General features: G+C 43.1%; 1 protein-coding gene across 2 annotated transcripts in view; it reads right to left on the bottom strand.

The window, feature by feature from the left end:
- Window positions 1-26,957, bottom strand: part of SLC41A2 (solute carrier family 41 member 2) — a 184,229-nt gene that overhangs the window by 149,877 nt on the left and 7,395 nt on the right. The window contains exon 1 of one of the 2 annotated variants that reach the window (XM_068276913.1): window positions 13,587-13,773. The exons of the other annotated variant lie outside the window; for it this stretch is intronic. The gene's annotated coding sequence lies outside the window, so the exon portion shown is untranslated. Of the gene's footprint in view, window positions 1-13,586; window positions 13,774-26,957 lie in introns of those variants that run through there. 2 annotated transcript variants of the gene reach the window in all.

Raw genomic sequence — 26,957 nt, 5'->3', positions numbered from 1 at the left:
GGGGTCCCCGTCACTACCTGAACTGGGGGTCCCCGTCACTACCTGAACTGGGGGTCCCCGTCACTACCTGAACTGAGGGTCCCCGTCACTACCTGAACTGAGGGTCCCCGTCACTACCTGAACTGAGGGTCCCCGTCACTACCTGAACTGAGGGTCCCCGTCACTACCTGAACTGAGGGTCCCCGTCACTACCTGAACTGAGGGTCCCCGTCACTACCTGAACTGAGGGTCCCCGTCACTACCTGAACTGAGGGTCCCCGTCACTACCTGAACTGAGGGTCCCCGTCACTACCTGAACTGAGGGTCCCCGTCACTACCTGAACTGAGGGTCCCCGTCACTACCTGAACTGAGGGTCCCCGTCACTACCTGAACTGAGGGTCCCCGTCACTACCTGAACTGAGGGTCCCCGTCACTACCTGAACTGAGGGTCCCCGTCACTACCTGAACTGAGGGTCCCCGTCACTACCTGAACTGAGGGTCCCCGTCACTACCTGAGCTGAGGGTCCCCGTCACTACCTGAGCTGAGGGTCCCCGTCACTACCTGAGCTGAGGGTCCCCGTCACTACCTGAGCTGAGGGTCCCCGTCACTACCTGAGCTGAGGGTCCCCGTCACTACCTGAGCTGAGGGTCCCCGTCACTACCTGAGCTGAGGGTCCCCGTCACTACCTGAGCTGAGGGTCCCCGTCACTACCTGAGCTGAGGGTCCCCGTCACTACCTGAGCTGAGGGTCCCCGTCACTACCTGAGCTGAGGGTCCCCGTCACTACCTGAGCTGAGGGTCCCCGTCACTACCTGAGCTGAGGGTCCCCGTCACTACCTGAGCTGAAGGTCCCCGTCACTACCTGAGCTGAAGGTCCCCGTCACTACCTGAGCTAAAGGTCCCCGTCACTACCTGAGCTGAAGGTCCCCGTCACTACCTGAACTGGGGGTCCCTGTCACTACCTGAAATGGGGGTCTATCACTACCTGAAATGGGGGTCTCTCACTACCTGAAATGGGGGTCTCACCACCTGAAATGGGGGTCCCTCTCACTATCTGAACTGGGGGTCTATTTCATTACCTTAACTGGGGGGCACCTGTGTTTAGGAGGCGCTCGCAATCTAATTCTTACTATAGTCCTAGTCTAATGTCCTACCATTGCTAAGTTCATGTAAATTTGGCTCCACCCATGACCACGCTAACATCCTGGTCCATGGCCAGGCCCATTGCTGCATACCTCCCCCCCGGAAAATTTTCTGCGGACGCCCACGGAGACACCTGTTCACATGCTTGATTTTCAGCTAAGGCGGCTACAACCAGCCACCACGGCCTTAAACAATTTAGCATGTTAATAAGGTTTTACACTAACTGCATTAGAAAAATAAAGCATGACTGGCTGCTGGGGCAATAGTCACACATTATTTCTTTGTTTCATGTATTAACTCTTCTTAATTGATTTAATATAACTTGCTCAGATCTGGGAACAGCAATCCAATCAAGCTTTACAAGAGGTACATCTCTGTAATTAAACTAGACCAGATTATTCCACAAATCCCATTCAAATCCTAATTCTCCAGAACTACGGCGTTTAAGCCATTACTATAAAAGCATATTCCCGTGACCATGAAACAATCCAATTATTGTAATTTAGTAATCATCACTTAGGCCTAAACTAAAGTAACCCCAGTTCCCACAAAGTGTATCCAGATTCCTCTTTCTGTGTAAGGAATCAGCCAGTAATTATACGGTGGATTGTTTTAAAGTGAAACACAATTAAAAAACATAGGTGGGGCGTGGCTTGCTCATGGCGTGGCAGGACGCATTTTAAGTGAGTTGCCAGAGCAGGAGGCCTTTGGACCCTTATAAGCCACTATAAAAGCTGTCTTACATGACTCATGGATGGAATAAGAAGGCAGTCCCTGGCAAAGAAAAACTAGACTTTCAATGCTCAAACAGAGAAATTCCTGAAAGCCCTGACAAAATTGGGTGCCGACACTGATGGGTCTGCCTGGAGTCTTCTGCCTGGAGCTTCGATCTTCCCCTGGGCTAGGCCAATGCACTCCACCAAGCAGCACTCCACCGAGCTACAGACCCAGCACAGGACTAGCCCTAGCCATAGGTCTAACCCAGCCGTGCATGGAAGTTATGGAAACTGCATCGGAGAAGCCATGCATCGACCTCAGCCACTTTGGGTACCAAGCAGCTCTGCAGCGGACAAAGCCAGCCAGAGGGACAAAAACGGACACCAACCGACCAGATTGCGCCGCAATCCTAGGGGGACTCTCTCTCTCTATCACTGTCCTTTTCACTGTCTTTTTCACTTTCTCTCTTTCTCTTTCCTCTCCTCTCTCTGTCTCTCTCCGTGGGTTAGACTGGGGGGCATCTGATTCAAAGTATCGCTGCAAAGCGTTTTGAGTGCCTTGGACGGTAGCGGATTACCCCCTGGTCCTTTCCCCGGGGTTCTTCTTTTACGTATGCGTCTCTTTATGCTTTACTTCTATGCCTGTGTTTTTACTGTTCCTACTGTATGTATCTACTGTATATGCCTGTATGTATCCACTGTATATGCCTGTATATGCTGAATGTATCTACTACTGTATGTAACACCACCGACCCTGTTGTGCCAAAACCAATTCCGGGTACAACTCACATTGTACTTGGCGAAATAAATTCTGATTCTGATTCTGAAGATGGTGCTGGAACAATCAGTGATGAAGAAGAGATAAAATCTCGTCAAGGACACAACAAAGCAGCCCTCGGCTTCTTCAGCACAATCCTCTCCAGCCCATTCCAAAGGTGTGGACTCCTAACTAGAAATGGACCTCCATGACTACATCAGTTTGCTTACCAAGGAGGATCTGGAGAGGTATGTGAGCCATATCGAAGCAACCTATAGAAGGGAGCTAGAAGACCTGATGGCAGAAATTAAACATGTCGGCCACAAGGTCGAGGATGCAGAAAAGGGGATAGAGAAAGTTAAAAACACCCAACAAGAAAAAGCACCAAACCCTGATAGAGCACACAAACCAGATCCAAAACTCATATTTAAAATTAGACGATCGAGAAAATTGGCACCTATAAAGGGGTAAACCAGAATCCACCAAGGCTGAGGATCTTATCTATACCTCAACTCTACTGATATCTTTAACATCATTCTCAGTAGCCCCACGGATACATACATTGAAATCAACAGAGCACACCACACCCTAGCTCCTGTAAGTACAGATCCGGAGAAACCACGTGACGTTATCTGCCACATCCATTATTATCGGATAAAGGAAGTCATCATATCAGCGTCTAGGAAGAAATGTCCAGTTTACTTCCATAGCGCTAAATATCAGTGAGCCTCTCGAGGCTCACACTACATATGCTAAGGGCCCTAAAACCTACTCTTGAAATCCTCTGGGAATGCCAGATCCCAACCGACCTACATATGGTGTAGAGTGTGGCAGAAAATGGCAGTCACAGGCGGAATCCATAAGCCCGGGTTTGTTCTGTTTATCTTCAAGGGCTCACACAAAGCTGCAAGATTCCAGCTTGTTGGCTTCTCTGAGTTAGTTCATGTACCAGAGGGTTTTATTTATGTTTTGAGCACAGGGTGAAAAACTTTTATACTTAAGAGAATAAGAGATCATATCATAGGTCTCACCTGTGCCACAAGGTTTGCTTTTGAGCTATGATAGTCTGGCCTTGTTTGAACATGTCACAAAAGTCATGGATGACTTCGCCCCTCTCGCCAATGTCCACCCTCACCATGGCAGTCGCCAACCCTGGATGACCAAAGCCACTAAACAGTTAAAAAAAACGGCGTTGGAGGAAAAGTAACACAAGTATATGAGACTTCATCTCATAAAATAGTATGAGACTTCATCTCATAAAATAGCCTTGAAAAACTTCAGAAACGCACTCTCTGTGGCAGAACAGTCCTATTTTTCTTCTCTAATATTTGCCCATTTCCACAATCCAAAACACTTGTTCAGCACCTTCAACTCTGTTCTCCATCCCCCTCCTCCTCCTCCTCCATCTTGCTTTTCAGCTGAAGAATTTGCAACATACTTCACTGATAAAATTGACAAAATCCGAAGTGAATTCTCCATACAGCCCTCAAATCCCACCTCCACACCTCTCATTGACTGCTCTCTAACTGCCATCTCTTCACTCTCTGAACATTCCCTTTCCTCTATAATATCCAAAGCTCATCTATTCTTTGGATCCTATTCCCTCCCATTTCATTCCGCAGCTATCCTCATCTCTCATGCCTGCACTAACATCGCTATTTAACCTGAGCGTTACGCCGCTCAGGAGGCCTTGTTACTTTTTGCCAGATTAATAAAATTATTGTCCCAAATGAGTGTAAACCATTTAGCTAGCAGTAGGCTAGCTAGTAAAGGTGTTGGGTACTCCCCGATCGCTGCCGCTCTCCCGTTTATACATTAACCAGCCTGGATCCAGCGATCGGCGTGGCCTCCCTGGACAGCTCCAGTCTTCACTGTGGGGAGGATCGCACGTGACGTCATGACGTCGCCGACGTCATGCGCAAACCCGATCCTCCCCATAGAGTGACCGGAGCTGTGGAGGGAGGTTGCGCGATCGCTGGGTCCAGGGGGGGGGGGGGTAATGTATTAACGGGGGAAAATCACAGGGGAGCGACGGGTGCCTGACACTTGTACTATAGCTAGCCTAGTAAACTCATTTGGGACAATAATTTTATTATGGGGACTCCTGTGGCCACAGAGCGGTATGCCCGACAGTGTGTTGGACCAATGATCTTTTTACAGCTAAATCCAAAGGTCAATTTTCCATACTCATCCTTCTTGACCTGTCATCAGCATTTGATACTGTCGACCACACCTTATTCCTACAAATACTTTCAAATGTAGGAATAAAGGGCCTCGCTCTCACATGGCTATCTTCCTACCTCTCTGGAAGGTCCTTCGCAGTCTCCTACTCAGATCAGATCTCTTTTCCTCATGCTTTGTCTGTCGGGGTTCCTCGAGGCTCTGTCCTTGGACCCCTCCTCTTTTCCATCTACATGCATGGTCTTGGTGTCTTAATCAACTCATTCGGGTTTCAATACCACCTGTATGCAAACGATACACAACTGTACCTCTTGGCCCCAGACGTTAACTCCCTCCTCAAATGTGTTCCTGACTGCTTGTCTGCTATATCCTCTTTCATCTCCTCTCGCTTCTTAAAACTTAAAGGAATCATCAGGGAAAATGGACAAAATGAGGTTTACTCACCTGGGGCTTTCTCCAGCCCCTTGCAGCCGACTATCCAACGCCGACTGCTCCGCTCTCCGCCACTGTCCCGGGCTCCCTGCATGGTGCAGAGGCCCCTATGCAAACTGCCGATGTTGATCATCGCCACGTGGTCCGCGGCGCACTGTGCAGGCACAGAACTACTGCACCTGCACAGTGCGCCGCAGACCATGTGGCAATGATCGCAAGCAGCGGTTTGCCCGGGACAGTGGCTGAGAGTGGAGCGGTCGGCGTGGGACAGCTGGCTGCAAGGGGCTGGAGAAAGCCCCATGTGAGTAAACCTCATTTTGTCCATTTTCCCTGACAACTCCTTTAAGATGAGTAAAACAGAATTAATCATTTTTCCACTGTCTGTCCACCTCTCTGCCTGAAGTAACAATAAATGTTAATAACACTCCCATAACTTCAGTTCCCAAAGCACAGTGCTTGGGGGTAATATTCAACTCATCTCTCTCTTTTATTCCTCATGTTCACTCCATAAATCAGCTCCTGCCATCTCCAACTCAAAAACATATCTCGCATCCGATCTTTTCTCACTCAAGAAACAACTAGAATGTTAATATATGCTCTTATAATATCTCGTTTGGACTAGTGCAACATACTACTTTGTGGACTACCTTCTAACAGACCGGCCCCGCTCCAACGCAGCTGCTCGTCTCAATCTTTCTTCTCGATCTTCCTCTGCTGCCCCTCTCTGTCAAGCTCTTCACTGGCTGCCAATTAACCAGAGGATCCAGTTCAAACTCCTAACCAAACCTACAAAGCTCACCACATTCTCTCTCCCCGGTACATATTCTCACTAATTTCCAGATAGAAACCCAATCGCAATCTCAAATCTGCACGTGATCTTCTGTTGTCCTCCTCTAGAATTACCTCCTCACATTCACAAGATTTTGCACGTGCTTCACCCCTCCTCTGGAATGCCCTCCCACAACACATCCGTCACTCGCCAACCTTTGTTACCTTTAAACACTCTAAAAAACGAATTTGTTCCGACAAGCATATGCGCTACTTTGTCCTAAAACCAAATTGCACTCCTACTAGGTATCCAAAAACACGATGCCTCTATATATTTGTTGTATACTACCACTCCTCTTGTTTGTTCCCCATTCCCTTTAGATTGTAAGCTCGCAAGGGCAGGGCTCTCTCTCCCTTTTGTGTCTTGGAAATCACTATACATTTTATGTATCATGTTACTTTTATCACTGTCATTACCAATTCTGTATTTTGTATCATTTTTTGTATTTTGTCACCAATTATGTATCTTGTATATTGGTGTACACCATTGTCTGTATTATTATGTACCCCATGTTTATTTCTTACTTTGTACAGCACCATGGATATTGGCGCTTTATAAATCAATAATAATAATAATAATGAGCTGCATAGCAAGAGATCTTTCATTCTCATGCATCCAAGGCTGCTAACAGTTATAACTACCTCTATCAACCCAACAATAAAACAAAATACTCTGTAAGTCCCTACTCCTACAGCCAGCATACTTTACCAATCGGTTTGTCTGAACTTTAGAGGTTTTCATATACCCATATATCAATGTCTTTGTTTCTACTACATGGCAAGGATCGAGTCTCTAACTGCCTTGATAAATTACAGATATATGTGCTGCATACAAGTCCCTTCACCAGTCTCTTTCCATGGATATTATATTCCAGCAGTTTTGGACTCTCAGAGACTATCAACAGAACCCGGATCCCAAAAAACCATAAAGACGCAGATCGTTAACCATTGTTCATCCACACACAGGCAGTGATCATTATAAATTTATAGGTTAAGATATGTTACTGAGTTTATGTATCATGCCAAAAAATAGGAGAGTTGTTGGAAAACAAATACTTTTTATACCTTGAAAAGCTACTCTTAATTAGTGTCACTATTTATGTGTAAGGTATCCTAGGTGGGCAACATACACCAAAAGGTTTGTAAACCTAAGTAATTTTAAAATGAATATTTCCAAGACAGGAGCACTTAATGGCCTCAAATTACTAAGCTTTATCAAACACTTTATCGAATGTCTGATAACTTACCTCATTGGTAAAATCTAATTCTGAGTTCACTAAGGTGTTATAGATGCATTGGAGCATTTTATCGATAAAACATTCAATAAATCTATAACACCTTAGTGAGTTCAAAATTAGATTTTACCCATAAGGTAAATTATCAAACGTTTTGATAAAGTGTTTGATAAGCTTAGTGAATTGAGGCCAATGTCTCTCTTCCTACCCGGGTTGTTAACAGGCTCAAAGGCTGGTTTCCCTTCAAATGGCAGCCAGACATGGTCAAATACAGTGGTTTGCAAAAGTATTCGGCACCCTTGAAGTTTTTCCACATTTTGTCACATTACTGCCACAAACATGAATCAATTGTATTGGAATTCCATGTGAAAGACCAATACAAAGTGGTGTACACGTGAGAAGTGGAACGAAAATCATACAGGATTCCAAATTTTTTTTACAAATAAATAACTGCAAAGTGGGGTGTGCGTAATTATTCAGCCCCCTGATTAAATAGAGTCCACCTGTGTGTAATCTAATGTCAGTAAAAATACAGCTGCTCTGTGACGGCCTCAGAGGTTGTCTAAGAGAATATTGGGAGCAACTACACCATGAAGTACAAAGAACACGCCAGACAGATCAGGGATAAAGTTATTGAGAAATGTAAAGCAGGCTGAGGCTACAAAAATATTTCCAAAGTCTTGAACATCCCACGGAGCACTGTTCAAGCGATCATTCAGAAATGGAAGGCGTATGGCACAACTGTAAACCTACCAAGACAAGGCTGTCCACCTAAACTCAAAGGCCGAACAAGGAGAGCGCTGATCATAAAGGCAGTCAAGAGGCCCATGGTGACTCTGGACGAGCTGCAGAGATCTACAGCTCAGATGGGGGAATCTGTACATAGGACAACTATTAGTTGTGCACTTCACAAAGTTGACCTTTATGGAAGAGTGGCAAGAAGAAAGCCATTGTTAACAGAAAAGCATAAGAAGTCCCGTTTGCAGTTTGCCACAAGCCATGTGGGGGACACAGCAAACATGTGGAAGAAGGTGCTCTGGTCAGATGAGACCAAAATGGAACTTTTTGGCCAAAATGCAAAACGCTGTGTGTGGTGGAAAACTAACACTGCACATCACTCTGAACACACCATCCCCACTGTCAAATATGGTGGTGGCAGCATCATGCTCTAGGGGTGCTTCTCTTCAGCAGGGAAGCTGGTCAGAGCTGATGGGAAGATGGATGGAGCAAAATACAGGGCAATCTTGGAAGAAAACCTCTTGGAGTCTGCAAAAGACTTGAGACTGGGGCGGAGGTTCACCTTCCAGCAGGACAACCACCCTAAATATAAAGCCAGGGCAACAATGGAATGGTTTAAAACAAAACATATCCATGTGTTAGAATGGCCCAATCAAAGTACAGATCTAAACCCAATCGAGAATCTGTGGCAAGATCTGAAAACTACTGTTCACAAACGCTGTCCATCTAATCTGACTGAGCTGGAGCTGTTTTGCAAAGAAGAATGGGCAAGGATTTCAGTCTTTAAATGTGCAAAGCTAGAAGAGACATAACCTAAAATACTGACAGCTGTAATTGCAGCAAAAGGTGGTTCTACAAAGAATTTACTCAGGGAGCTGAATAATTACGCACACCCCACTTTGCAGTTTTTTGGGGATTTTTTTAATGTTTGGCGACATGTATGATTTTCATTCCACTTCTCACGTGTACACCACTTTGTATTGGTCTTTCACGTGGAATTCCAATAAAATTGATTCATGTTTGTTGCAGTAATATGACAAAATGTGGAAAACTTTAAGGGGCCGAATTCTTTTGCAAACCACTGTATCTAGGAATAAATACCCCTACTGATCTTGGTAGGTTGTGAGAGGTAAACTAGCCCCATATCAATAAGATAGTCGCAGACTTGACTAAATACACTAGTCTTAAAATCTCTTGGTTGGGATGTACCAACCACGTCTCCTGCACGTTTTTCAGGCAATCCCAATAACACGACCCCAACACATTCACATATTTAAAAATGTAATTCACACGCTTTTTATGGGGAGGGAAGAAACCAAGAACAAGTTTCAGACTTCTCACTAGAGGTAAGGATGAAGGTGGCCTGGGGCTTCCAAACCAAGAACGATACCATTCAGCAGCGGTCCTGAATGAGACTGCTTTCTTCTTAGAGATCAGAAACAATGGGTCCATATCAAGACCCCACCAAATTCTCACAATATCAGAGCTCTGCTGTGAAGCCAAAATCACAAAGGAACTCTATTGGACATGCAGAAAACTTAAATGCTGGCATAAGTACATTAAAATACTTAAAATCTCCTTTTATACCTAGCTCTTGTACATCCATTTTGGATAATCTGACTCTACAAATTGTAGTGGGAATAAGCCAATTTTTAGGTTGGCCCAGGGAGAAATTGCCCCAGATCAAACACTTCTTAAGAAACAACCACCTTAGCCCCATCCCGCAGCTTCTGGGATACTCCCAACTGGTTAACTCTCCTACAATTCAAGGGGTTCCATCATTCCGTAGAACCTAAAAGATACATACACAAGGAAATGACTAGTTTCGAGCAGTTATGTATGTTAGATTCTGGACTGCTCTACTCCCTCTCCATAATATACTCCATTCTGGTTATTTCAATGAGTGGCTCCTGCCTAGCTAAACTCCTTAAAAAATGGAACACAGATCTTGGGATAACAATTCGGATGAGGAGTGGAACAAGTCCTTCGTATTATCCCACAAAATGTTCCCCTCGGTGTCATCTCAAGAGAGGAACTATAAATTGTTTACCAGGTGGTACAGGGACCATATGAAAATCCAAAAATCCAACCCAGATGAACCTAACTCATGCTGGAGATGTGGTGGGACTCAGGGTACTTTCATTCATATATGGTGGTCGTGCCTTTCGATCAAACCTTTAAGGCATATGATTTTTGATATACACGATAGTCTTTACAAATCTCCACCACAGTGCCCACCAGACTGCTTCTCTCTATACTTCCAGGCTCAACTGGAAGTCTAAGAAGTCAGTCTTTAGATCCTCATAGCCGCTAGACTTCTCATTGCCAGAGCTTGGAAATACTCAAATGTACCTGTGATACTAGATCCAGCAAAAGAAGTTAATATTTACATGAGGATGGATGTGCTTAAATTTATCTGCTCAAAATAAACAGGACTACTTCTCCACAAGGTGGGCGATTTAGGTTGAATTATATCAAGGTTCATCTGGGTAGAAAATCAGGTGAGCTTACTGCAATACTCCCCTGATACTTAACCTAACCTCTCAGTAGACAATGAACACCCTCCCTATGGAAGGCCTTTATATACAGTAAATCATTAGTGAATAAGTCAGATCTCAACAACTCACTACTAGCCTAAGAAGACTCAAATTCAGTTATGCTCTTAAACCTATATTCCTCTCCACACCTGAAAACAAGGTTATTGTCTGTAAATTACTTTTGGTTTTTTTCAGAGTTCAACAATAGATGTGGGTTCATCCCCACCTCCCTCCTTTATTAAAATGAATCTACCCGAAACCATACACTCTACAGTGAATAGATGGTTTGATGTTATATGTTAATAAACTGCACAAGTCTCCTACCCCTCTTTAACACCAGTCAATGCCTATCTCCCTCCCACTATTTCTTCCCTCCTTTCCCCACAAAACCAGGAGTTGTCAGAATGCAATTGCTTAAAAAAGGAACTGCAGTGAAAATAACATAATGAAAAAAAAAGTGCTTAATTTTTACAATAATTATTTAGTCAATATTTTCCAATTGTAAAATCTTTCTTCTCCCTAACTTACATTCCGACATTTATCAAATGGTGACATTTTTACTGCTGGCAGGTCATGTCTGTGGAAAGATATAATGCTTTTTTGGCAGTTGGAAACAGCTGTTATTTCCCACAATGCAACAACGCTCCCACAGTGTGATGTCAGCACCCTGGTGCTGACATCACACTGTGGGAGGGGTTTCACCACAATATCAGCCATACAGAGCCCCCTCATGATCTGTATGAGAAAAGGAAACGATTTCTCATGGTAAAAGGGGGTATCAGCTACTGACTGGGATGAAGTTCAATCCTTAGTTACGTTTCTCTTTTATGTTACACAGCTGTATTCTTCCTGTTACTGATGATCTTAAAACGTGTATGATTGCATACTTTTTCTGGAAGTTTACTGTCGTGTAAATGATTTTGCTTCAACTGCCTCAATAAAACTTGATTGTTTAAAGAAAAACAAAAAAAAAAAAACAGTTTCCTGATAAAGCGGTTTCCAGTAAACCTTCATGGCACACAGTGAAACATGCTCCACCCCAAACTTGGGAAAGGACAGCATTCCTCTATAGACATTAACCAGGTGGTTAGTAACTCCGTGCAAAAACCAAGTATCTGGACAGGTATGCTAATATCACATAAACACAATACCCGGTGGGATAGTCGTCCTGAAGGACTACTGGAAACTGCCTTACGCAGTAAAGGGTTTCCCACAGTAATCATTCAGCACGCATGGGGAGAAGAAGTAGTACAGAAAAGGTTACCATCTAAGGGCAGGATCACAGCTTGCAAAACCTTGGTCTTTAGCCGATAAGTTTTCAATTCTGCAATGTTTGATTAATATATAAAAAAAAAAACTCACGTCAATAGCTAGTTGCTTGGCTACCATTATGATCTTATGACTTCAGCAGACTGACAAATGGAACAACAATGCATCTGGTGATGTCAGAGTCACAACACTAGCCCTGTATACTCATTCTGGGTCAACAAAGAGGAACTTTACCAAAAGATAGTAGCAAGAGAAAAAATAAAGCAAAGTGAGAAGTTAAATAGAAGATAGATCAAGGAATATATATTTGCCATGTATCTAATTCATGTTGTTTGATCTGTGAGCCATCTTTTTTTGCTGGCAGACATGGGGGGGGGGGGGGGGAGAAAACACGGGCAGCACTAACTGCCATTATCTATCAACAAAAACACCCACTAACAATGTGATAGGCTAAAAGGTTGTGAGATATAATATACTGTATATATACACATACAGGTAGTCCTCGGTTAACGAATGAGATAGGGACTGTTGGTTCGTTCTTAACCTCAATCTGTTGGAACATTGCACCATCTCTGTCCCCTCTACCTCATCGGTGCCCCCCTGTGCCTCCAGTGTCCGCCTCTGTCACCTCTGCCCTCTGTGCCTGCTTATAAAAGTTTAAAAGCCATTTTTTGTTTGAATTTTTTAAAATTGATTTTTTCAAAAACGAGTCCAATTTTGAAAAAGATAAAAAAAAAATTGACTTGTTCCCATGGAAACACAGAATCTATGCTGTTCGTATTGGCGGGTCGCTCGTAAGTCGGGCGTTCGTAAGTCGGACACACTCTATCTATATATCTATCTATCTATCCATCCATCCATACCCATATATACCCAATCGAACATGTCGGAAATAATCGATCGACCAGGATTGATCCCTCCGATCGAGCAGGAAATCACAACGTGTGTACCCAGCATAAGACGTGTGCAACTCGAGATGACAAAGACATCATTACAATAAATACAATACAGTTTTACTTTATAAAGTAGGGTTTGAAATGATGGAATAGAATAAGAGAAGAAGAATCAAAAATACTCAGTGCCCAAGATTCCTACCCCACACTTGCTTCATCACGTCATGTCAATGTTCATCGCTGTCATTTGCACAGCAGGTTTCGCAATTTACTTTGAAATTAAGAGGTAGCTTTACAATTACTCACTGTGAAAATATTTATAGGTGACCTGCTAAATTTAACAGAACAGTAAAGCGCAGCACACACATTCTGACAGTCTTTTTTGTATTTAGTAGGTCAAGCAAAAAGAGCATCTCTTCATTATCGACTTGAGCTTTGATCATACAAAAACCGACTGTTGAAATATGTATTTACCTTTTGCAAAACCATATCTAGGCTAATAATTACATCTGCACAACCTAAAGAAGAAGCAGCCAAGTACACCAATCTTCTGCGGTCTGCACCTCGTATCCTAGCACACTGCCAAAGGAGGCAAAGCCAGGTCCACTTTTACAAATGAACCTTCCGGAACATACACATTCTGCTCTGATCCAGTTAGTAATGTGCATTAAAAATCCCCAAAAATCCCAATTATTTTACTTGTGACGGCAGTGTACATAGGGAGCATCGGCTAAGTAAGGAATGACTAACGTGTACAGAATGTATGTCATAAGTGAGCTTGCTGAGTGCTACATTTGTGCAGAAGCATAAATATTATGCTGTTGTAAATGTGATTCCCTGCAGCCAGGTTAGAACCTGCTTTTGTCAGGATTCTTACCTACACATTACTTTTCAGCTACTCTTCTTCCAACCACAGCCGAGACATTACACTGCCAAGTAAACCGTCTGGCGGCAACATGTTCATTTCCCGATGAGGATAACAGTTGTGGCAGAAGAATGTGTTGTAATCTTCTAGTCATGCTATTGCTGAGCTTCAGCTCTGTGTCTGCCTTTCAGCTCCACCATCTAGATATGCTACGTTCCTGACTGACTGGTTATTCATGCTCAGCTATGTAAAAGGTTACAAATTAAATAATTTTAAACTCTTTGAAAAGTCACTTAGAGATCTCTATTAGACATAGCTTTACATTTTTTTTCAATCTTAAGTGAACCTGAATAAAAATGTGCTTAGTAAGATAAATGACAGACAGGATTTGAAAACTGTAACTTTGAAGAACTCAAATGTAGGCAAAACTTCCATCTGTTCCCACAGTGCATGCAGGGAGAGCTATTACGCCTTAAACCACTTGTGCTTGTTCAAAGTAGCTAAAACAAGTTTTGTACATATCACAAATCACAACACAAAACACAGTGAGCCACATATCAAAGCATTACTGACAGTTTTTTCTTCTAAAACTGTTCTAACCAGCAGAGGAACTGTTCTGTATGATAGTAAGAAACTTCTCAAATCCTACATAATAGCAGCAGTTTAGCATGGATTTCTACAGCTGCACTACATTAACTTCTTGAGGACTGCAGGACTAAACCCCCCTAGTGACCAGGCCATTTTTAGTAAAATTGGCCACTGCAGCTTTAAGGCCAAGCTGCAGGGCCGCACAACACTGCACACAAGTGATTCCCCCCCCCTTTTCTCCCCACCAATAGAGCTCTCTGTTGGTGGGGTCTGATCACTCCCCCCCATGTTTGTTTTTTTTATAATAAATGTTATTGTTTTTTTTTTTTTGTTTTTTTTTAATGAAAATCCCTGTTTCTTTAAGACCCTTCCCTCCCTCCCCACCTCCCCACAGCCAGCCAATTACGGCGATCAGCTGTCATAGGCTTCTGCCTATGAGAGCCGATCGCTCTCTTGTCCTCCAGGGGCACAGCCGTGTCACACGGCTGTCCCCAGTGCAGCGCTGCTGCTGATTGCAGCGCTGCACAGTGTAAATAGACGGCGTGATCGCCGTCTAAAAGTCTCCCGAGCGGCAGTAGCAGGCTAGGCATGATTTGTAAATGGCTCCTCCCCCTCACTCAGAGCCTGCTGAAAGCAGATATATTGGTTACCTCAGCCAGCAACAGCAATTCCCCTCACACACTGAACTGCCTGCGAGACCTTCCTAGCTCCTCCTGTTCCTAACAGTTTAGGAAGGTATCTGCACTATCTAGTAATTTCTTAGGATGTCTGAGACAATTCTGCATGGATTTCTAAAAACCTACTAATATTTTGTCTCAGACACTCTTGATAAATGTTCCCCAGTGAAATTAAGATTCCTCCCCCTCAACGAAGTCTGCTGTCCACACACTATGGCAATTCACCCCAAGCCAGTATTCTGTTTCACACAAATATTGCATAGACAAAGATCAAAGCTCCAATAAAGAACCAGAAACAAATTTAAAGAAAAAAAAAATGTACAACTACAGGATGAATACTTACTAGCCCAGTGGTGCCCTGCATTGTTTACCACTCTTTATAGCTATTTTGGTTATGCAACCTGCCAGGTGCTCATTCTGGTCTTTAATTGAAGACTGTGCCACTGCTACCTAGTTCTGATGGTCTTATCTCCGATAGAATAAATATCCCACAAATCTGGATGCACAACCCTCATTACCCTTCCTATCTACCACAGATTACTGATGGGAGCAATTCCTATGCATGTAGTTTTAATAAAAAAAAAAAAAACACACAATCCCCAACTCCATCATTCTTTCCATTAACCCAATATACCTTTAAAACCATAATCAGTTATGGCAGTGCTCATCAGGGAATAACCCTCTATATTTGTATACACAGAGAGTGCTCTATGGACCAAACAATTTCAGATCAACCACTACTGTACTTACAGACTCCTAGTCAAACAATCCGAAACAGTCTGTATGCATGTTGGATTATTATGGCTCTGTACAAATTAACAAGCTGACACATCATTGCATTCTAGGAGTTCTGGAGGTGTGTTTAGCTTCTAAGGGTACAATGGTTAATTTGCATATATTCAGCAGTGTTGCTCTGGGAGACATCTCAAGCTCACTCCAACCTGAATTATCGCAAATTCTTTCGGTTTTAGGAAAGCAAACTTTTGTTTTTCTAGTTAAAGAGGAAATCCAGTGAAAATAATGTAATAAAAAAAAAGTGCTTCATTTTGACAATAAATATGTATAAATGATTTAGTCAGTGTTTGCCCACTGTAAAATCTTTTAAATCCCTGATTTACATTCTGACATTTATTACATGGTGTCATTTTTACTGCTGGCAGGTGATGTAGCTGCTGCATGTTTTTTTGGCAGTTGGAAACAGCTGTAAACAGCTATTTCCCACAATGCAGCAAGGTTCACAGACAGGAAACTGCCAAGAGTACGTACTCAGAATTTCTTTGTGGGAGATGTTTCACCACAATATCAGCCATACAGTGCCCCCTGATGGTCTGTTTGTGAAAAGGAATAGATTTCTCATGTAAAAGGGGGTATCAGCTACTGATTGGGATAAAGTTAAATTCTTGGTCGGAGTTTCTCTTTAAGTGATTTTGTGCAAATGGAGATCGTGACGTATGTCTAAGATGGGTTGTTCAGGAGAAATATATGTATAGGAATACAAAACATTAAAATAACATTTGTATAGCCCTTTTCTCCCATAGGATTCCATAAGAGCATAGACATGTCTTGTGATCAATACATAGTTGCAGGATGTACAGTGTTACAAAGGAATTAGTCAGGTGTTTACAAATGCCAGACCAAACAGATGGAAGCATTTAAGTCTAAACTGAAAAGCCAAGGATACAGATGTCCCGATTGGGTGTGGCAAGGAGTTCCAAAGTGTAGGGGCAGCATGACAGCAGGCTCTGTTTTCAAAGGTTTTTCAAGAACCTGTAGACATCGCTAGTTGAAGAGCAAATCCCATAGAATAAATATAGGGGATACATACATATGTCCCCTAGTGCAGAGTTCCCCAACCCTACATTCCAGGCCCACCAACAGTACATTTTGCAAAAAAAACACAAACATGCACAGGTGAGGCAATTAGTGTCTCAGCAGAGCTAACTCAACTACCTTTGTGGATTTCCACAAAACATCCAATGTTGGTGGGCCTTGAGGACAGGGTTGGGGAACACTCCCCTAGTGTACATAATACACATGATATGGGGTTTGACCGCCACAACTGTAGCAGAAACAGTGACAGCAGCCTAGCAGGTGGTAGAAGTAGCATACCCTTCTCACAGAAAATAAAGTCTAGAATTGGCGATCAGTACAGAGCAAACCAGATTTAGGCAGCACTACCTCTGCTGGGTGTTTGTTACATTTAGGTTTACATGGGCTTTAAGTATTTCCCTTGGGGTAGGAAGCCATTGATAAAATAATAGGCAATTACAGTAATCATTCATAACTCAGATACTACTTGTATTGGCACAAACAACAAACTTTACAATGCCAGAAGTTAAAGACTCAGCAATAGCCTATAAATCAATGCTTGTGGAAAATAACATTCCTCAGCACGTAACTGCCAAAAAAAGGAAGATTTCCAAATGTGCATGCTATACAGCTAAGGGAAAAAGTCACACTGTTATCTGTGCCTCAGGGGCTGTCAGAGCCCATAGAAACAGAGGAATCCCAGAAATAACCTGTCAAATAAATCCACTCTTGGTTACTTAAGCAGTAAGCTGAATGAGCAATTCTTGAGTACTATACAAGACACTATATAGTATGAGGCTGATATACCGTAGGTGAAATATAACATGAACAGGGTGCTCAGGATCAGGGCTGTGGAGTCAGTAAAAAAATGATCCGACTCCAACTGACTCCCCAGTTTATGAAACTATCGACTCCAACTCCAGGTACCCAAAATGGCTCAGACTCTGACTCCTCGACTCCAACTCCTCAGTCTAATACTTACCAGGGCTGTGGATTTGGTACAAAAATCATTAAACTCCGACTCCTCAGTTTATGAAACCACCAACTCCAGGTACCCAAAAATTGCTCTGACTCCAACTCCACAGCCCTGCTCAGGATTGCCTTAAAGGGGAACTGAAGAGAGAGGTATATGGAGGCTGTCATGTTTATTTCCTTTTAATCAATACCAGTTGCCTGGCAGCCCTGCTGGTCTATTTCTCTGCAGTAGTATCTGATTAAAACCAGAAACAAGCATGCAGCTAGTCTTGTCAGATCAGACTTATAAGTCTGAACCACTGAAACACCTGATCTGCTGCATGCTTGTTCAGGGGCTATGGCTAATAGTATTAGAGGCAGAGGATCAGCAGGGCTGCCAGGCAACTGGTATTGTCTAAAAGGAAATAAACATGACAGCCTCCATATACCTCTCTCTCTTCAGTTCCCCTTTAATGCTAGAAAGATGTTGGTAAGAAAACAAAAAGAATACTCAATATGGCCCGTGTTGCCAACGTAAACACTTCTAGACAATATAGAGGGACAAAGCCTTCTGGAAGTCCAGAGTTCTATACACAGTCCTGGTCATATTCTATATTTGCATTGGGGCATTTATGTTTTACCCACTACCTAGGCTACAGATATGTTTTGTTACATTTTAAAAACTATTAAAGATAGTTTAAAACGATAACAGGCTCCCCCCGCCTGTTAGCTTCCTCCAATATGAAGCCAAGCTGCGACCCAGGAGTCCTGGGTCGCGGCTTGGCTTCCTATTGGAGGAAACTAACAGAGGCAAGGAGAGCCTTTAATGGAGGGGGCAATGCAGAGGAGGCTGATTGATAAGCCTCAGATAAACAAAAGCAGGCTAGCGACAAGCAGATTGTTGATAGCCTAGCGATCTTTATAGGGGGGGACAGCAGAGCGTGGGGGAAGGGGGGGGGGCCTGGCAGCGGCAGTACAATGACACAGAGGCATGTCATTGTGCATGACATGCCTCTTGGTCTTATTAGGATTTCAATATGCCGCCTCGGGTTCTTGTTCACAGGAACTTCCCATTTCAGATTTAATTATTAATATTATTTAGTATTTATATAGTGCTGCAATCTAAGATAAGATAAGGACACTTTGACCAGAAGGTAATGGAATCTCCTCCTCCCTTTAGGGGCCCATACACTGGTCAATTTCAGCCATCGATTGATCGATCCTATAGAATCGGTCGATTAGAAATCGATTCTTTCAAATCTAAAGATCGATCGATTTGTGGCCGATTTCAATGGATTCGATCTATCTGACAGGATGGAAGATCTAGGTAGATCTACTGCTGGTAGCAGATCCATGGTCCATAGAGCTGCATTGGATCTAATGGTCCAATAATGCATTTAGATAGATTTCCAATAGATTTCATTCTGAAATCTATTGAAAATCTGTTCCTAGTGTGTGGCACACATCAGATAGATTCTTGTCAGATTCGACTTGACAGGCATCTGACAGAAATGAAAGAAGTGATGTCACTTTTGGCATCACAGAGAAATAGTAAAGATGGAAAGTAAAGATGGAAAACAGCAGAAATATTTTCCTTTTTTCATATCGCATTTCTCTTAAATCTGATTTTAAAGAGAATCTGTATTGTTAAAATCGCACAAAAGTAAACATACCAGTGTGTTAGGGGACATCTCCTATTACCCTCTGTCACAATTTCGCCGCTCCCGCCGCATTAAAAGTAGTCAAAAACAGTTTTAAAAAGTTTGTTTATAAACAAACAAAATGGCCACCAAAACAGGAAGTAGATTGATGTACAATATGTCCACACATAGAAAATACATCCATACACAAGCAGGCTGTATACAGCTTTCCTTTTGAATCTCAAAAGATCATTTGTGTGTTTACCTTCTGTCCCCTTTTTCTCTCATGCACTGAACATTACAGGCTTCCTGCAGACAGCTCTGCCTGTGCCTGTGTTTGTAATTCCTCAGTATGTGTCAGCCAGCTACTTTCACAGCCTAACAGAGGAGGATTTTTATCCAGCAATCTTCTATCACTGATAAGATAGCAGAGAAGCTGCTGGCTTATGTAAATAAAACACACACTGGAGTGTGCATAGAGGAACAGACCAGCACGGAAGAGTTGGCAGCCTTCCAGACACAGGCCGACAAGTCTGACAGGGGAAAGATACATTGATTTATTACAGAGACCGTGATAGTACAAAGTGCTGCAGTGAGCCAGAACAGATTAGAATATGTTTAGGAACTTGTAGGATGGTAGAAAAAAACGTAATTTTTGTTACAGAGTCACTTTAATTTATTCATACAATTTGGAGTTTCATGCCACTTTAATGCCTACTGTTATTCACTGTGATCAGTAGCTCTGGCAGAATGTCCACCCTTGTCTCTCATTTTCGAGCGACAAAACAGCAATGTGCCTTCTTAAAACAGAAGGAATTTGTGATTATTCAGGTTGGAGTGAGTATATGAGGTGTCCCACAGTGCATCACTGCTGAATATGCAAATCATCCCTTTGATATCCCTGAAAGCTAAACACACCTCCAGAACCACCGGAATGCAATGAGGCATCAGCTTGTTAATTGTACAGAGCCACAATAATCCAGCAGGCATACAGACTGTTTCTGGTTGGTCCTCATCAGTGCATGGCATGGATTAATATCACTCTATGGAGTAGAACTTGAAACACCCAGAGTTACAGATTGCCCAGCAAGCTCATGATGAACCGGAACTCCTAGGAGTGTGCCACACAAATGCAAATAATGGAAGCTGAGGGATTGTGTTTACGAAGTCACTGTGTTTATGATGGGTGGTTCTTACAAACCTTGTACAAACAAATGCATTTAATGGTTCACGATGGACTGGTTATTCATGCTCAGCCATGTAAAAGGTTGCAAAGTAAATCCTTTTTAAAACTTTTAAAAGGGAACCTGAAGTTAAAGGTATATGGAAGCCGCCATATTTATTTCCTTTTAAACAATACCAGTTACCTGGCAGTCCTGTTGATCTCTTTGACTACAGTAGTGTCTGAATCACCCACCTGAAATAAGCATGTAGCTAATCTGGTCAGATTTTTGTCAAACATCTGATCTGTATGCTTGTTCTGGGTCTATAGCTAAAAGTATTAGAGGCAGAGGTGCAGCAGGACTGCCAAGTAACTGGTATTGTTTAAATGGAAATAAATATGGCAACTGCATATACCTCTCACTTCAGTTGCCCTTTACAAAAAAAAAAAAAAAACTCACTGATAATTTGACCACTATAGTGCCTGGTACACAACATGCAATTTCCTGTCAGATCAGCGGATCGAATCGAGAATTTCCGAATGGAAAAAAAACTGATTCCCATCATTTTTCTGATTTATTTTATCAGAAATCAGATTGGACCAGTCGGAAATTAACGTTTTGATCAGTCTGATGAGAAATTGCATGGTGTGCACCAGGAATTAGACATAGCTTTACTTTTTTTTTTTATGTCTGAGTTTTTAGCTAACCTGAATACAAATTTGCTTAGTAAGATAAATGCCAGTACATCAATAAAAGGTTACCCATACATCTAGCGATTTTGGTGGCCTGGCAGCCAATGTCCAAACGACAGATATGTCTCTGATTGGAGAGAGATCTGTTGGCCGCCATAAACTGCAGGCTGATTTCCAATCGATTTCAGCATGAAATCTTGAGGGAATCAGGCTTGTGACGCTGCCCCTGACCACTGTCCCACTAATGTTTTATGCCCCTCCAGGTGCCCATGCAGTTATTCTTTACCTGCCACAATCTGCGCTGCCACTGTCAGTCTACTTCCACATTTGAGCCCCTACGTGGTTGCCACCATTAGGCTAGTTACACACCAGGACGTTGCGTTTAGGGGACGTTATAGGGCACACAACGTGCCCCTAACGCAACGCCTGGTGCTCTCTGGTGTGGACGTCGGAGTGAGCCGCGTTATACAGCTCACTCTGGCGTCTGTGATGCGTACTCTTGGACGCATGCGGCATCACGTGATCGCGCCCGGCCAATCGCCGCACAGAGCGGCAGCTCCAGGAAGTAAACACTGCACGTCACTGAGTGCAGTGAATATTAATTAGCCATGTGCCCGGCCGCTCTCCCCTCCTCCCCAACATGACTGAGCATGTGCAAACAGAACGCACAGCATGCAGCACTTTGCTGCGTTACAATGTAACGCAACGTGGGCAGTGTGAACAGCCCACTTGTGTTACATTGCTGTGCGTTGGGGGAGCGTTACAGGCTGCACTAACGTGCGCCTGTAACGTCCCTGTGTGCAAGAAGCCTTATAGCATGTGGGGTGCGTGTGTGACGTCCCACGTGCTATCCAGGGAGAGCAGTATTTTTAGGCAAATGCGTATTTTGACCACATCATCCTCTTTATGCATGTTGTCTTAGGGCCCGTTTCCACTAGGGCGGTTTCGCCGGCGATTCGGCAGAGTTTCCCCGCACATCATTCGCACGGGGAAACTCTGCCATAGGGGATGACGGCGCCGCGGCGGAATCGCTTGCGGGAGCGATTCGCCCGGAACCCCCTGCAGATTTCGCCACGGAGGCTGCGAATCCCATACCCGTGCATGGCATGGCTCATGGGATTCGCCTGCGATCCCACCCACCGGCTCAGTGCGGTGTGCGTCTGCGAGACGCACGCCGCACTAGTGGAAACAGGCCCTTACTCCAAGCTGTATAGGCTCAAAAGCCTACTACCAATTAAGCATATTAGGTGATGTGCATCTCTGTAATGAGAAGGGGTGTGGCCTAATGACATCAACACCCTATATCAGGTGTGCATAATTATTAGGCAACTTCCTTTCCTTTGGCAAAATGGGTCAAAAGAGGGACTTGACAGGCTCAGAAAAGTCAAAAATAGTGAGATATCTTGCAGAGGGATGCAGCACTCTTAAAATTGCAAAGCTTCTAAAGCGTGATCATCGAACAATCAAGAGTTTCATTCAAAATAGTCAACAGGGTCGCAAGAAGCGCGTGGAAAAACCAAGGCGCAAAATAACTGCCTATGAACTGAGAAAAGTCAAGCGTGCAGCTGCCAAGATGCCACTTGCCACCAGTTTGGTCATGTTTCAGAGTTGCAACATCACTGGAGTGCCCAAAAGCACAAGGTGTGCAATACTCAGAGACATGGCCAATGTAAGAAAGGCTGAAAGACGACCACCACTGAACAAGACACACAAGCTGAAACGTCAAGACTGGGCCAAGAAAGATCTCAAGACTGATTTTTCTAAGGTTTTATGGACTGATGAAATGAGAGCGAGTCTGGATGGGCCAGAAACACCTTCTTCAAGCAGTGGTACAGGAAGAAGTCTGCATCCTTCAAGAAAAACAGGATTTTCATGCCAGACAATGCTCCATCACACGCCTCCAAGTACTCCACAGCGTGGCTGGCAAGAAAGGGTATAAAAGAAGAAAAACTAAGGACATGGCCTCCTTGTTCACCTGATCTGAACCCCATTGGGAACCTGTGGGTCCATCATAAAATGTGAGATTTACAAGGAGGGAAAACAGTACACCTCTCTGAACAGTGTCTGTGAGGCTGTGGTTGCTGCTGCACGCAATGTTGATGGTGAACAGATCAAAACACTGACAGAATCCATGGATGGCAGGCTTTTGACTGTCCTTGCAAAAAAAGGTGGCTATATTGGTCACTGATTTGTTTTTGTATGTCAGAAATGTATATTTGCGAATGTTGAGATGTTATATTGGTTTCACTGGTAAAAAATAAATAATTGAAATGGGTATATATTTGTTTTTTGTTAAGTTGCCTAATAATTATGCACAGTAATAGTCACCTGCACACACAGATATCCCCCTAAAATAGCTAAAACTAAAAACAAACTAAAAACTACTTTCAAAAATATTCAGCTTTGATATTAATGAGTTTTTTGGGTTCATTGAGAACATGGTTGTTGTTCAATAATACAATTATTCCTCAAAAATACCACTTGCCTAATAATTCTGCACTCCCTGTATGCCGGTAATCATCTGGGGCCCGAATGCGGAAATACGAGGATGGCGGCAGCACAGATGGTATGACAGGTAAAGTAGAACTGCTCGGACACCGTTGGGGACATAAAACAGGGACAGCAGCCTGGGGGTTTCCGGCACGTTTGTTGTTTGCGATTATCGCACGCCGCTACCATTACATGCCCAATGGAGCATGCCGACCCTAATTTTCCAGCATGTCAGATCGATCCATGCGACCAATTTAGGCCCCAAGTTAGTTGCAGCATCGATCTGGCATGCTCTTGGCGGCACAGATTTTCATCCAATTCGATTATAATTATCGAAACAGATGGTCGATCGACCACCAAGTCGAGTAATCTATGGGAACCTTTATGGTTGGATTACAGTGAATGTCCTGTATTGAGCTTTAAAGCAGCGTACAACGAATGTACGGCGCAGTGGAAGATAATTTCCATTTCCTTTGTCAGTTTACCTGAAAGCTTTTTCACAATGCACTGCTGCATGCATTTTCTGATCAATGTAGAGCCAATATATACAAAACACATAACGCATGTGGTAAAGGGTGTACATTCTCAGTGTAAACTTTGCCTTAGGCTTCCTTCACACAGCAGCTGACAAGTATTTTGTCTACCACCCCCATGGATCTGTGGGCACTAACAGATAGCTAAAAGCATTAACACCTGAGTGGCTGCTATTAGCTGCAGTCTTGTTTCAGCAGGTGTGTGATTCAGATAGTACTACAACCAAAAAGTATTCTTTAAAAAAAGGTTCAGTTGTACTTTAAAATTTGCAGTACGAAATGCTGAACTGCAAGTATACAGTTTAAGTAGCTCTGGGACTGGACCAAATTGATCAGCTTTGCTCCATACATGAATCTGTGAATTTAGGGTGACCGTGACCTTGTTTGCTGGTTCACCAGTCGTCCTTCTTTTGACCACTTTTTGCTTGGTACTAATCAGTGCATACCAGGAGTAATGTATGAGATCTGTTATTCTGGAGATGTTCTGACCTAGTCATATAGCCATAATAAATTAAGCCCTTATCAAAGTTGATTTAATTTTTATACTCGTCATCTTCCAAGCTCCCAACATATCTCCTTCAAGAGTTGACTATTCATTTGCAGCCCAATAGACTAAAAAATAAAATACAAGATTCCAAGTAGCCTCTGATAAGGGATCACATGTCCACAACCCCTCACACAGGCAGAAATGGTACAGGCAAACACGTCTTATTGCAATCAATGCATAGACCGAAAGGTTTGCCAGTACTTCAGTTATGCGTCTCTGCTGACTGCAAATGACATATCATTTGAGGTCAATGGAGCATGCTGTGCTGAGTACATGCAGACACATAGCTCAATCCTTGTCAATGCAAATGTACAGAGCATCAGTTGGTGTACTGATTAAGTGGGGGAGAGGGTTATCAAAACCACCCCTCTTACTAGGTCAAGTATGTTACCCTAGTGACACATTTACTGTAAGTCCTGGGACCCACTTGCGATTGAAAAACACTCTCTAACATGCTACCATTTTTAAGAGCGTTTATGCCACTTACAAGGACTGTAGAGCTATTTCATGGAAAGCGATTTTGGGACTTTCTTTCCCTTATGAAATTACACAGAAAATGCTGCATGCACAGCTATTGCGATTTCAGCAAATCGCAATCGGTCCTGTGGGATCATGGCATTCACTTTCAGCAGCGAACCACTTTCGGAATCGCTGGCGAATCCTAGAAAGCAGCGCTGCTGAAAGTGCCCAAGGCCTTAGTTCTATGCACACACATTTCAAAAGTTTCTCTATGACATCTAATATAAAAGTGCATGCCAAAAGAAACAAATTACATGTATCAGGTTTGAGCAACAAACTGTATGGTGCAGTAACTAGAAACTCTCTAGGTGTGATAGCTAGTCACATAATATAGAGGTATTTAAGTAGGCAACCAGCAAGCTAGGACCATGAAGGCCGGGTCCACACTATAAGCGCTTATGTAAGCGTGTACGTTTAATTAGCGCTTGCTGACCGCTTGTTTAAATAAAAAAAATAAAAAAATAAAAAAACGCTCCCATTCACTTTCATGAAAATCGCGGTAAAAATTGACACGATTGCCGAAATTTTTATGAAAGTGAATGGGAGCGATTTTTTAACAAGCACTCAGCAAGTGCTAATTTAATACAAATGTTTACAAAAGCGCTTATAGTATAGACCCAGCCTAAAAGGCTTACTTTTGTATTTTTTTTAACACAGATTACATGTATTACAAAGCTACTCCTGTAAAAAAAATTAAGCACATATACAGTACTGTGAGATAAAACAAATGCAAAAAAATGAGTAGTCACAGCTAGTCTGACAAGTCTTCTATCTAAATAGAAATAGCTGAAAGGTGGTGGCATCTGGAAACATCGCTATAGATGGAAAGGGGAAAAAAATGCTTAAAGTGGACCTGAACTCTTGCACAGGACTGATGGGAAAAAAAGTGCACCCTGTATGTATTTATTCAGAGAGTTTAGCCTGTCTAATGCTCCCTCATCTGTCACTAATCACAAGTGTAATTTGATGTTTCAGCTGTGTCAGCTAAGGAATTTATTGCAGGATCTGTATTAGTTCTGACAAAGGGCTGGTGCACACCAGAGCAGTTCCTGAGCATTTTTAAAAACGCTAGCAGTTTGAAAACCGCTTGGGTAATGTATTGCAATGAGATGGTGAACACCAGAGTGGTTCGTTTTTTCCACAAATGCAAACTCGGGGGCAGCAGCATTTTTCAGATTTCTGAGGCGTTTCTGCCTCAATGTTTAGTATAGGAAAGTGGAAAACCGCTCTGAAAAACACTAGATAAGAGCGGTTTTCCAGGCGGTTTTGTTACAGAAGCTGTTCAGTAGCAGCTTTACTGCAACAATATATGAAATCTGCTACACAAAAACGCTCCAAAAAACGCTAGGCATGTTTAGATAACCTCTCTAAACATGCCTAGGAATCGCTCTGAAAATCTGCTTCAAAAAACCTATAGCGTTTGTAGATCTGCTAGAGGTTTTTGGTGTGCACTGGCCCAAAGAAATGTTTTCCTTTAAAGATTATGCTGTTGCTTATCTTTTAGACCAGAGATAACGTTCTGAGTTCAGGTCCATCTTAAATGCCTCTATTTCCACAAATCTCAGGTGACCCAAAGGGTCTTGACAAAGGAACAAGGTCTCTACAGATAGGCCCAGTGCACACCAGAGCGGTTCTACTGCGGTTTGCGATCCGCTTGCGAGTGCGGATCCGCTAGGGTAATGTATTTCAATGGGCTTTTGCACACCAGAGCGGGAGGCGTTTTGCAGAAACGCATACTCCCGGGCTGCTGCAGATTTTGGATTGCGGATGC

Source organism: Hyperolius riggenbachi, chromosome 3 (genome assembly GCF_040937935.1).
Source record: "Hyperolius riggenbachi isolate aHypRig1 chromosome 3, aHypRig1.pri, whole genome shotgun sequence".
In the NCBI taxonomy this organism is placed as follows: Eukaryota; Metazoa; Chordata; class Amphibia; order Anura; family Hyperoliidae; genus Hyperolius; species Hyperolius riggenbachi.
Note: the sequence above shows the minus strand (reverse complement) of the source record. Positions and strands in the feature narration are given on the sequence as shown.